General features: G+C 39.4%; 3 long non-coding RNA genes across 4 annotated transcripts; 1 reads left to right on the forward strand and 2 right to left on the reverse strand.

The window, feature by feature from the left end:
- Positions 1-39: 39 nt before the first annotated feature.
- Positions 40-2,823, reverse strand: LOC117151763. Its single transcript, XR_004461875.1, has 3 exons — positions 2,710-2,823; positions 2,329-2,635; positions 40-2,227 (listed from the first exon to the last, which is right to left on the reverse strand). It is a non-coding gene; the product is annotated as an uncharacterized LOC117151763 (long non-coding RNA).
- A 756-nt stretch (positions 2,824-3,579) lies between these two features.
- On the reverse strand, positions 3,580-10,031 carry LOC112212989. The gene is made up of 2 exons (XR_002946845.2): positions 6,521-10,031; positions 3,580-6,430 (listed from the first exon to the last, which is right to left on the reverse strand). It is a non-coding gene; the product is annotated as an uncharacterized LOC112212989 (long non-coding RNA).
- A 476-nt stretch (positions 10,032-10,507) lies between these two features.
- Positions 10,508-11,852, forward strand: LOC117151753. 2 transcript variants are annotated; one of them, XR_004461859.1, is made up of 4 exons: positions 10,508-10,719; positions 10,784-11,258; positions 11,426-11,601; positions 11,683-11,852. It is a non-coding gene; the product is annotated as an uncharacterized LOC117151753 (long non-coding RNA). The 2 variants fall into 2 exon arrangements; XR_004461858.1 differs by having other exon boundaries at positions 10,511-11,258.
- Positions 11,853-12,870: the final 1,018 nt, after the last annotated feature.

Below are 12,870 nucleotides of genomic sequence, written 5' to 3' on the forward strand. Positions count from 1 at the left end.
CACCCCCTTTCCGCTTGTACCACCATTTACCAACCACCCTGTATATGAATTTATCATGGTCACAAAATTCAGGAAAATGTGGCGCACCGTTGTCAAACGAAGAAACCGAAGTTTGTTGGACAAAGTTCAGAATTTTCACTTCGTTTGACCTGAACAGTCAAAGTAAATCTAACTAAAAAACAGTAAAAGTAAATCTAACTGTTTTTGGGCAACACGGAAATTAGTTTCCAACTACTGTGACAGCAACGACGGTTCTCCCTCGACAATTTTCAACGACGCAATGCGAAAAGCAATATCGTGTTACTGTTTACCGAGAAAATCTCGCGACTTACAACAGTTTGCATAGAAAAACAGATGATCGCGTGTTCAGAAATGCTCGAAACGATAAAAATGAAAAACCAAACAATACAATTTTCAACGATCTTACCAGTTACCATGAACATAGTTGATTGTTTCCCGATTACAATGATCGTAAGTTAATGCGTGTGTACATAAGATGGCGCTGGTATCGGTAGAAATCACAGTATACAACACGACATCAAACTATCGTTCTTTTCAATTATATCACGTAAATAGCTGTTCTTAACCCGAGTACAGTGCGAAAAAATCCATTTAACACAGACTTAATAAGAGCATCGCAATATCGTCCTAAATGTTCAACGACCGTGAAGAAACAGATGTTATATATAGCCAGGGAAAATTAGAAAAATCTTTGACGTAGAAACTGAAATAACAATTCTTAGGCGGTGGATTACGTTTCGAAAAATTCGATGAATTATGGATGATGAAAAATGATTAAAGTTAAGTAATTTAACAGGCAACGCTATTCCGAGATGTCTATATATACACAGTGTACATGTTAAATATTCTTCCCACGTAATACCTTACATTTTAACTTGCAACAAGACTCCTGTGTTCTAAATATAGCTATCGCTAGAGGATCAAGAAAAAAGAAAGATAAGAACTTATTAATATTAATTAGACAAACAGGCACGCGGAACGGGCAAACAAACAAACAGGAAGCCCGAGGAACAACGAATCGTTGGCTGCGTTCTCTGATTTTCAAAACAGATATCTATGTTCTGTGTGTTTGTATGTATTCCGTTTTTTCCTCGCTCGTTTACCGCTAGATCTATCGGTTTTTCATCTGACGAGCACGAGCCGTGTACAACAGCCGTAAACAGACGCTTGAAAGAAGAGAACCGGCCATTTAAATTCGACACGAGGATCCCGGCCGATGGCTACCGGACGCTGATAAACAGATAACGTGCACTCGTCTAATTAAAGAAAACACGTGCATTTAATTTAAACAAATGTTCAGTGCGCACGGTGGTTGAATTTGACAAGATTTCATGGCACAGAATTAAGATATTGTATTACACTTTTTTAAGATGACAAAAATAAATAAAAAAGTTTCTTGAAATCGGGTCAAACGACGTGCTGTTTTTCAGAAGTTGGAACAATTGCTTTACTGGATAAAATAATTTTCAGAAAATTCCGATTGATCGAAATGGCGTAGAGAAAAGCAAGGGACAATTTTCTTTACAACTTTTCAAACCTGGAAGGGAAATTTAAACAACGCGTTTTCAAGAGTTGCGACTGATGATGTAAAAATGAGTCAGAAAGAGAGAAAACAATTTTTTCGTAGGACGAGAAAATTCAATTTCCGGGAAAATTAAACATGTGACGAATATACTTGAAACTTGGCTAATCGCGGATCGAACAGGAGCAATTAATCGACAGGATGTAAAACCGCGCGTGAGAATAAGTCGAAAATTCAGGATAAAATTCTTTTATAAAATTCTTTGTTCTCGAGAAAAATAAATTTTTAAATGTATAGTCCATCGAACTTTATCTTCTCGAAAATGAGGCCTTAAACGAATAAATGTTATTCTCTGGCTTCTTTTCGTGCCTAGAACAATCTCCTGTTGATAAAAGAGTAGTTTGCGTTACTTAGTCGAGTTCAAAAACAAATTCCATTTGTAATCCGCGAATCGCGACATAATTGTGGAAAACGTGTTGCTTAAATTGTAAAATAAAAAACGATCTTCGCGATTCCGATCGATCGCAATTTTCTCAGAATGTTTTCTACGCGTCATCCAGCAAACTGATCCTCGTAGCTTCCAGGAAGCTGGTCATGTGATCCTGTGTGTGAAGTTAGTCGTTTAGTCCGGTTTGAAAAGAATCGTTCTATTTTAAAAAGTGTCCACGACTGTGATTAACCTTTCTGAAATAAATGTACACGTTATTTTAGATTTACACAAGCAGAGAAAATATTTCCACGAGTATCGGTTTGTTTGATTTTCTCGTTTGCTCGGTCCAACTTACACGACGTCAGACGGTAGGTTGTGAGGTTTCAAGCTGCAAGGTAGGTTATTTAAAGTCGTGAAAACTGTGACGTGAATTAAACTCAGCCGGCTCTTGCAATTCACCGTTACTCACGACTTTCGAGCTTCCTCAACTATAAAGTGTTTTATAGCGTGTCAACGTCACGCTGATGTTTTCCAAATTAACACTTGCTTCTGCAAACCGATTCTTTCCTATGAATAAATCAATCAACTCGAGCAGCGTGTCTATTTGTTATTGCTATTCCAAATACCCTGCTACAGAGTATTTTCAGTGTATCGATATCAATCTATTAAAAGTCAGGCAAGAAAATAATACGTACGAATTATCGTAAATAGAAAGTCATTAAAAAAGCACGCATACCAAAGGTCGGTCTAACGTAACGCGATAATATTAGGTTGACAAAATCCGCAATCACTTTGTTGCCAAGCCAATAATAGTTCGATCGTGTGACACAGATTCGTTGATTGCATGAGAAACTGTTGAAAATGACAACGTGATTTTGCGCTCGCCATCTATATTCTGATGCGCTAGTTACGATAAATAGTAACTAGAAGATAGTTTTAGATATAATCGATAGATTTAATCGATAGGTTTAAGATATTCTTTTCTTTTTATCCCTAGTCCATGTAAGAACGTGCAATAAAGTTTATTCAGCTCACAACGATGTGATAGATTTATCCGAAGAATAAATTAATAACACGATATTGTGATCCTACCTCTAAATACAGAAATAACAATAGGTTATGAGCCCAGGTACAATAAATAGTTATTATTTTATTGAAAATATTATTAATAGTAATAATATTGAGGAGCGCAGGAGATAACCTAAAAAACAAAAAAAAGCGCTATCGATGATTCAGTGTTGAATATCATAAAGGCGTTTTATCGAATATATAATAAACGCTTACGTGATAATGCAGTTATCAAAAGAATATAGAAATGTCGAGCGGGGCGAGTTTAAATACTGAAAAGCTAAATAAAGAAATAACGACAGAAACGTTTCTTGTTTTCTGCTTTTTTAAACTTGTGAAATTGAAACGAGTGGAGAACGTGGCAGAAAATTTGTACCAATTGCAATCTCGGTTTCGAGAAAATCAAATTTGAAAAGCTGTCAGGTACAAGTGTAGTTTTATAACTTTGACGAAGTACGTTAAAAGTAAACACACACAGAAAGAACGTGGAGTTACTTGAAATTTAGGAATTCTAATTTCATGCTTTTCTCGGAGGATACGAATAAGAGAAATTAAAGAGAAAATATTTGATCGTGGTCGTGCGGTATCAAAGGTGTAATTAAGAAAACGTTCGTCTTGATATTTAATTAATCGTATTAATTACGTAACTGTCATGTCGCTAAAAACACTTTCAAGTGGAATGACGATAATTAACGAACGATTTTTAGATTTTATTTTCGGTATATAATTACAAGGTGTTTAAAGAAGAGGCCAGCTCCTGCTCGAGCAATTAAATTGGGAAAAGTTTCGCGTAATTAGAATCTGTCGTGTGAATGCAACAAAGTAATGAATCCTCGGTCTTAATTGAACGTAATTAATACCCTGAGAATTCCAGCCTTCTTTCTTATCGTTTCAGCACATTCGCGAAATATGAAATCAATAAAACTTCTCAAATATTCAAATTAATCGTAGGTTATTCTCTCGAAACATCTACTTTGTAAGGAGAATAAACGACGCTATTTTGTTTAACAGGTGTATTTTTAATTTCGAAATCGTTTATATTCCAGGAATCGATTTCTCTGGCTGAATTTATCGCGTCGCGTTCGAAGCAAACGAGAGAATTTTATCTATCAATTCTTCGTTAATTTAAGATCAATAAAAGACGCGAGAAAAATAAACGAACATAAAGAGTTAGAGGAAAAAATAAACGTAAGAATTTCGTTATACCGTTAGACATTTTCATTTTCAATTACGGTTCGTCCGTTTCCATAAAAAGTTCGCTTCTTCAAACATTTCTACGAACAGTAAAATAAATCAGAGATCAAGCAATGGAAGATTCCATTCCACCAGCAAAGTCCTATTATTGCCAGTTTCCACGTAGCTTAAAGAGTAGCCGTCCGAAAATAAAACAGGCAACGTAAAGAAGCCAATAATGAAATTTGATTACCGTTTTAAAGCACGTCGGCAAATCCTCGCGAGAATATAAAGCACCTAATAAGTGAGCATCCTCTGGCATATAGCAGATTTCGACCAAAATCCCAGTGATCCTCGAAACGAAACAGCGCCCTCTTTTAGCGCTCGTTCGTACACAAGCGTTTGGGTCTCGTGAAAATGTTTGCAAACTCCAGTTGATGTGAAAAAATCGTCGAAAAGTTGTCAAGATTCTTAGAGATTCGAGCAATGGAAAAATTATTGATCGTCACGTGTAAGAAAATTAGTCTTTATAGAAACTATTTGTCTGCATTTACACAAACAAGTGTTTCACTTGAACAATCCATTTGCGTATACCGCGTTCAATTGATAAATCGTGCGTTTTTTAATAGATGTCTCTGTGTCGTTTCGCTCATAATTCTTACTTGGTTAGTCTCTTGTTCTTTATAACTTTATTTAGTACATTTGTCGTACTCGCGAGTAGGTAAATTTCAAGCGCTCTATTTGCGTATCTTCGTTACTGAAACTATTGTTAAAAGCGAAAATGTCTATCGATAAGACGCGTGTTTGTCACGTGCCGCTGCTTTAAAAGTGTCGTAGGGGAATTACAGGTACGGGAACAGTGGGAAACATTCGTAAAGCGTATGGGGAAGACTCGTATGTGTCACAAAAATGGTTGAGGAAATTCCGATCGACGGATTTTGGCTGGGGCGAATCATCGTGTTCCCGGCGACCGGAAGTAACACAGTATAATCGCCGGAAATCGTGGAATTATTTTCGTAGCAGTTTTCATCGTCCTGGAATGACTGGAAAATTGAACCTTTTGAAAATTGAAAGATTAAAACGCCCGAAGTTTTCCTACAACCTGTTGCTTTTTTTCTAATTTAAAGCGTAGCTATTTCCGAATAATTCGCTAATTTAGCGTTGCAACAGGCTTCTTGCATTCCACGCCAAATTCGAAATGAACCTTCCGACATTGGCGCTGAAACGAATTTCTTCCATTTCGATGTCGAGATGACACTCTTCGTCAGTTACGAGCGCTTAGCGTGCAGCTTCCGTTTGATGTGTGTAATTTTTCAACTTGACAATGCGGTCGTGTGGTACTCGTATTCCCTGCGACGAGAATAGTCGCTGAATCGAAATATCAGCGATGGAATGCCGATCGAAATGTCCTTGTATCGTAAAAAGTACTATACTTTGGTTCTGTATTTTGTAACTTTCAATGAACATTGTATTTTCGCATATTGACAGCTCTGTGTGCATGTTTACGCGTAAAAGTCCAAACAGTATCTCTTCATAGCAACCTATGACAGTTTAATGGATAAAATTGTAATTTATCGTATACTTTTGTGACAATTACAAGAATCATAGAATTAGAATTAGTATGGAATCTTGCAATATTTTCAATGGTTTCATCATTTTGTCTATGCAGTTTCAAAAATTAGCCGCCGGATGGCGCTGCTAATGAACGGCCACGTTTTCGTATTTACAAGAACACTTGCTTCTTTTTGCTTCCTCGGCGTTGAAAGTCTCATCAACGATTCATCAACGGCTGAATATTCTCAATTTCCTAGCTAACCTACGCTCTCTGAAGAATAAGTTGCAACATCTGGGTTGCTTGAACACCTGGTGCAATTCCATCGGAAGCTTCACAACGTTGTCGTACGTATTCTCTGCCTTTAAAATTCCCTTCATCACTCACCGAGTCAATTTCATCGCTAATCACCCTTTTCCTGAATCTGCGTTTCTCAGCAAGAATCGCGACCGCAAAGTGTCACGAAGCAAGCCATCATCTTGTCTTACCTAACGATCGTCCCTGAACGAGCCAAGTGGCAATATCGACGGTCTATACAAACTCCATCCATCCATCCAGCGATCTCCAAAAATATTGCCGCCGCGAGTGCTGCGAGGCCCATCACGGTGAAGGAGTCGTGCTCTCGAGCAGAGTCGGATCGCGGTCCAAGGTGCCAGGCGTATTCCTGCAAAGGCATTCGATCGTTAGTTAAAGGGCAATCCGTTAAAGGTGCAGAGAGGCGCAGGGGAAGGTTCCCCCGACGCCTGGTACGCACACAATACCCCGGCCGCAGAACAGATAGAGAACGAGAAGAGAAGAGAAGAGAAGAGAACGAAACGCGTCCGGAGGGTCCCGTGCCGGCAGATGAATCCTAAGCAATTTCTCGCTGGTCGGGCCTCTTTGATGCTTTGAACTCTCACCGCGCTAACCGATCCTCCTGGTAATCACGCGGCCCTCGCCACGCCCCGAAAAACACCTTCGATCCTCCAGTCTCTCGCCTCTTGCTCTCTTCTCAGCCTCCTTTGATCCTTTTCTCCGCTCGAAAACACGCTCTTCCTTTTTTTTTTATCCCTTGGCCTCGTCCTATCCTTCTTCGCTCTAAGCTGTAGCATTTACTCTGTTTCTATCTGTTCGCTCTACTCTTCAGTCTCTTCGAAGGTTCTTATATATCTTTTCTCTTTTTTCTTCTCTTCTTGCTCGCTTTTTGTCTTTTTCATTTGCTTTCGTTCGTTCGAGCTTGGATCACATAAGAGGAGAACACTGTTTTCGATGGTTCATCGACGTGTTTCTCGCTACGTCTAGCAGTTCGTTGCTGCGTTTCAGCGACTTCTCCACATCCAAAGGCTTCTCAGGCCTCTCAGTTTACACCAAAGTAGCGATAGCGTTATACCGTAAACAGTTATCGAATTTCGCGAATCTGTTCGCAAACTCGTCTACAACGATTCCAAAATCGTCTAAACTCGGTCTGGTCCCCGAGCGCGCGATCGCAGCGCCCTTAAGGCTGGTTCACACACGGCCAGTAGTTTAAGTAAGTTGAAGCAGCGAGTAAAGCCGAATTGACGCTATTCGCGTTGTAGGATCACCGTGGACGAAGACGAAAACGTTACTTTTCCGCGAATCAACAGCGTAAATTCAGCTCCGCTCGTCCGCTTTGCTCGATTAAACCTGTGGCCGTGTATGAACCAGCCTTTACAGCACTCGGACGTTCGATTTCCGGTTAGACGTGCGATCGTCGAGCAACGAAACCACGCTCGTCCGCGATTGAATATTCGCAAAGCGGAGGGAAAAAGGGCGCCCGCAGAAGTCGGTGAAAACGCACCTTGACGAGGGCGCGCGACTGCCGACAGTGGCGACTAATGTCTGCACGCGCGAGCGCACGAGCGAACGTGTTTTCTTGGCACCTGTTTCACTCCTCGTTTCGAGGGTTTTTCTGCCTACTGCCACGCTCTGCGTTTCCTCCTTCGCTCGTTTCTTTGGCGAGGGTTTAGGAAGCTGCAGCGCTCCATGATAATACGCCGGAGCTTCCGTTTCTTTTTGTCCGCCTGACTCGTACAGATCGCGTCCTACGTATTTCTATTGGGTTGGCAACTAAGTGATTGCAGAATTTGTCATTACCACCTAATGGTAAAATCGCCAATCACTTAGTTGCCATCCGAATACATCGTGATCTTGTCATTCGGCGAAGTAGTAGATATTTCTTCACATTAAACAGCTAACTTGCGTAACACATTAAACAGGTAATAGATACTGTGTATCTACTGCAACAACGAACATGGAGTACAAAACTGTGTAGCAGTATGAATCCATCTATCCTCGTAGCGACATGTTGAAACTTACGGTTGTCGTTGAGAAGTATACGGCCAATTAATTGTTTCTCACGGAATACAAATCGGTTAGAAAATTGCAAGTAGGAAGGATCGGCATGAGAATCCTATCGCGGTATATCGCGAGATAAAATTTGTTGTTGAAGGGCAGCGAAAAGATGAGCATCTAAGAAGCGCCAACCTGTCGATCGATAAACTATCTTACATTTTATTATCGTTTTATGTCACGACAGGAAGGGAACGCGTTACAACACTCCGTGTTTATTATTATAGCGTCGTTTTATCTTACGAATATTTTGGAATATCGTAGAATTGGAAAGGCAGCGACGTGTATCTTAAAAATGGAAAATATGCACGAAAGATGAAAATAAATGGGAAATTGGGATACGTGGGATTGCGGACGTGGCAAATATTGAAAGTAATAAAATTTCAGGTTGATACGATCCCATTACCGCTCATGACGCCATAATCACAACCGTGGGATCTGATTTCAAGCTTTTGATCGGCAATTCCGGAGATTGTATCTCTAACGACCTCGATCGGCTCTTTAATTTTTCCTCCTTCCTCTTCCTTATCCTTCTGTGCGCAGCATCAAACTACATAATCAGTATAAATTATGCATCTTCTTGTTAAAAAAAGCCACGATAAATTTTCGCTTATATAAATTTGTTCGTTCGTGTTGCTCTTGCTTTTGCTTCTATAATTATGTCGCTATTAAATAGCTCGCCATAAAACCATTGATATTTTTCCCTCTGTCGTTTCTTCAGTTAAAAGCAACAAACGATCCCCTCTTTCGAGTAGTTATTTTTTATTTGTATTAGAAATCAAATTTACCCGAGCCTGCCTCCCATATATAATCATTCACAAAGAAAACATACAAAAGGAAGGACGGATGAAAACGTAAGGTTAATAAGTTTACAGTAGAAGCCAATAATACAGCAGGGGAGAAAAAAGCGGAATCTCAGATGTTAACCGAACAACTATAATCATTAATCAAATCTCCCTCGCCCTTTTCTCGCTGCCCCGATCCTCCCTCAGCGATAAGTAATTCATTAGGCATTGACTAACTCCATCTGGCCGTCTATTAAGAAGGCCAGCGAGAGGGAAGAACCGTGACCAATTGAGTAAATAATACACGTGAAATTTGAGAAAGTCCGCTGTCCTTCGCTGTGAAACTTGCTGAGAGCGAAACGCAGGATAATAGAAATAACGATCCATCCAAGAGCTGATTAATTTCAATCTTCCGCTGCACGTCTCTCCGTACAATCTGCCACTCTATCGGTTTTCTTCGTCCAAATTTTGCTTCTTCTTCTTCTTCTTCTTCTTCTTCTTCTCTGGCAACGGTATACGTAAACGTTATTAAGACGATTAAAAAATCAACGAGACACGGATGTTCATGTACTTGCGAATTTTGATTGGACAGTTTAATCGTATGCATGAATGTATAGAAATTGTGAAAAATATTTCTACGATATGTCAACGTAATACTTACGGTGTTTAGGAAGTGAAAGGAGTCTGTGTTTAAGCGCCTTTTCTTCTTTGTGTCATCTGGCGTGTATGATATCTGGAATCTACGCGTATCCTTGGATTAACCGGTCATTCATTCATCCAGTTGAGGTCGCATGAAGACCGGTTGAAAGAAACTCCGCCGTAATTGCTACGAAAATTGAAATTCCTCCGCGAAATACCAGAAAAGAAAAAAGGAACAGAAGAGCAGCGGGACATCATGAGTTACATCAAGACGCTCGTACCAAAATCTAACGACCACCGACAAACCAGGACGAACGAGCGGCCAAGGCAGCAGCGCGAGAAAGCGACGAAGACCCCAGAATAGGATCAAGGACACGAGCAAAATAGCCTGCGAAGAAGAAGACGAAAATCAGCGAAGAACAAGAAGAAGAGGAAAATAGCGGAGGAAGAAACAGGCGAAGACGAAGAGGAGGAAGATGCAAGGAAAGAAGCAGCACAAAGGGAAGTAAAGGAGAGGCACGAGAGCAAGCAAGATGGTAAAAGGAGGAGAAGGATGCTCCTAATTCGTAGTTCGGGGCGGGGTTTTTTTCGGCGATAGAGAGGAGGAGAGCGAGGCTGAGCATTGGTGAAACAGAGACAGAGCCAGGCACAAAGCGAGCTGAGGTATAAATTGGTTTGTTTGCCGCGGAGATAAAAGGGGCCGCTAAATGTTATCTTTAAGGTGTCGGATCAACGCAAATGTGGCTGAGTTACTCGTAATTATAGTATACACGGGCCGAGACCCTCGCCTCTACCTGCCGCGCCATCGGCCGCCGCTCTCCTCTCTTCTTCTCCTTTCTCTTTCTCTCTCTGTTGCCTCGTTTCAACCCATTGGCGTAACTATCGATCGCGATCCGATCTACGGGCCGAGATACCGACCGACAGAGGCGATACTTGTTTGGTTAGACCGGAATATCCACGGGTGGGGCAACGAGCAGCGCGAGGGACCATCCTCCTCTCTATCTTCGGACAACCACTTGGCTTGGGTCAGAAGCGATATGCTGTTGCTCGCCTTGATATACACGCTCTATGAAGAATTCTCTAAGACAGTCAGTTTATTGGTTTCTGCAAAAGGGTGTTTTGTTTAGACACTTAGAGATGGAGCTGACGGAATGCTGCAGTTAGAGAGAACATGAGCAAGGTAATGAATTATACTCACACGGTTCTTGCGACTTATTGCCATTTAATTCTCTTGATGCGCACAGTCCCAACTTCTTCGCTAGACAAACGTTGCTCTCGTTATCGAAACGAGGGCGAGGATGCCATGTACGTAGATATATGTACGTAGGTGAGAAGACAGGTTAGAATACTTGAAATTTGAAGAGCCGATAACTCGCTGCAACAGAGAGAGTGATTTGAATAGCGCGTTGCTTATGATATGAACGTAGCGTAGCTTGAAAATATGCGGACGATTTCTTTTCAAGAAAAAAAAAAGAGGTCTTTCGTGGATCTTCTTTGTTTACATTTTCTAATATCTGCTAAAAAGAAATAAAAGGGTGGGTTACCAACGGCGCACGGAATTCCTAAGGGGGCGGTCACCCATCTTAGTAACTATTCGTGCCGCGCGCTGCTTAACTCTGGCGATCGGATGAAAACCAGCATTTTCAGCGCGCTTTCGTCGTTGGCGCAGGTTAAGTGTTTTTCTAGAAAAACGAAGAACACAGTTTGATAAAACTTAAGGTGAATGTTAAGTTAAATGAAAATAATTTTAATCAATTTTATTGGCTTTTCCATTGTCAGAAAATACAGTTTTAAATGTCTACATATACGTCTACATATGTTTCATGAAATATGGATAGAACATAATTAACTATGAGAAGATATATATTATTAACGATTTGTTGCAGAATTATTTCGTTTCTCTCAATGACAACATAAAGGATAGAAAGATACGAAAGCATAGTACTTGTAAAGATCTGATATAGCACTTCCCATTTCCATAAATACAGGCCTTGTAGGACAAAGATAAGGAAAAAAAGTAGAAATGTTCGGGAGACCATCTATCTTCAATGGGAAAAAGTTGGTAGGTAAAAAAACACAGTAAGGAAGTATACATAAAAAGGAAAGTAGAATACATATATGTAATTATATGTATCCCACGTAGATAATTATTTGCTTTGAGCTTCTATGTTCTATCGACGCTAACGTTTTATGTCTACTAATAATAAAGGGAAACACCGTGGAACATCGAAAATTACCAGTTAACAAGAGCAATAAGGAAATTAATTGTACGACGTAACAAGCATGAATATCTTTTTAAATCAATACTTTGATTCTGCCATGTATAAGATATAAAAGCAAAGATATTAATTAAATTACCTGTAACTTAAGTCGATAAATAGAATCGAATACCATTCGTATTAAAAGCATAATATCCAAAGGTAAAAGTATTAATGATCATTGATTTCTTACTTCGAAATAAAATATAATTTACTGTTATAAGGAAAATAAAAGTTTTCTGTTATCCAGATACATTTCATACGGATTTCGTATGAAATCTATGAATTTTGTGCAAATTTTATATCTGAAATCACGTCGTAAAAATGACAAAAAAGGGGGGGGGGAATTCAAATAATCTCCTTTCTTTCCTCCTGTGTTTTACAATCTCCTTCTCCCTAGTTCCTTCGTCGTGATACGAATAAACAACTTTATGGATCTTGGATAATTAGATAAGATTGCCGTAATTATATGCAATTTATATAACACAATGTAGAGTCTGTTTCATGTAAAATACGTAATAAATTAGAGACTACTTCTGCTGAGTCAATTTACATAATACATTTCTAATTAAACACGATCCTCGAGGTTTATTAATAAACTCAAAATCAATTACTGAAATCGTGAATTCGTTATATCGGTTGAAACGTGCGACTGTTTAATTAATTCAGAATTAATTGGACATCACATTGTTCGTGATGGATGATTATAGTAGAGGATTTAAACAGAACTTCGTATCTTACTGAATATAAGAATTACATCGCAAGCATAGATCCTTCCTTTTTACTGAGAAGCGAAGAGATATCCATATTATGAAAAGATACTGAAACAAAGAATAGGACAATTATTTTCCACTAGATAAAATAAACGAAAATACCGGAAATCAGAATAATTATAATATTCGTATAACATTTAAAACAATGTACATATTTGGCAAAAAAAAATTCAATTTCAAGGTAAAGATGTATCGTTTTAGTAGATTTATCCTAAACTTCTGGTTTTTGAAGAGATTACGCCAATGGCGGTGCTTTTTATCTCAGTTTCCAACAAGATGGGACTCCCCATTGGTGCGGCT

This window comes from Bombus impatiens, unplaced genomic scaffold (genome assembly GCF_000188095.3).
Source record: "Bombus impatiens unplaced genomic scaffold, BIMP_2.2 scf_0417, whole genome shotgun sequence".
NCBI classification, from domain to species: domain Eukaryota; kingdom Metazoa; phylum Arthropoda; class Insecta; order Hymenoptera; family Apidae; genus Bombus; species Bombus impatiens.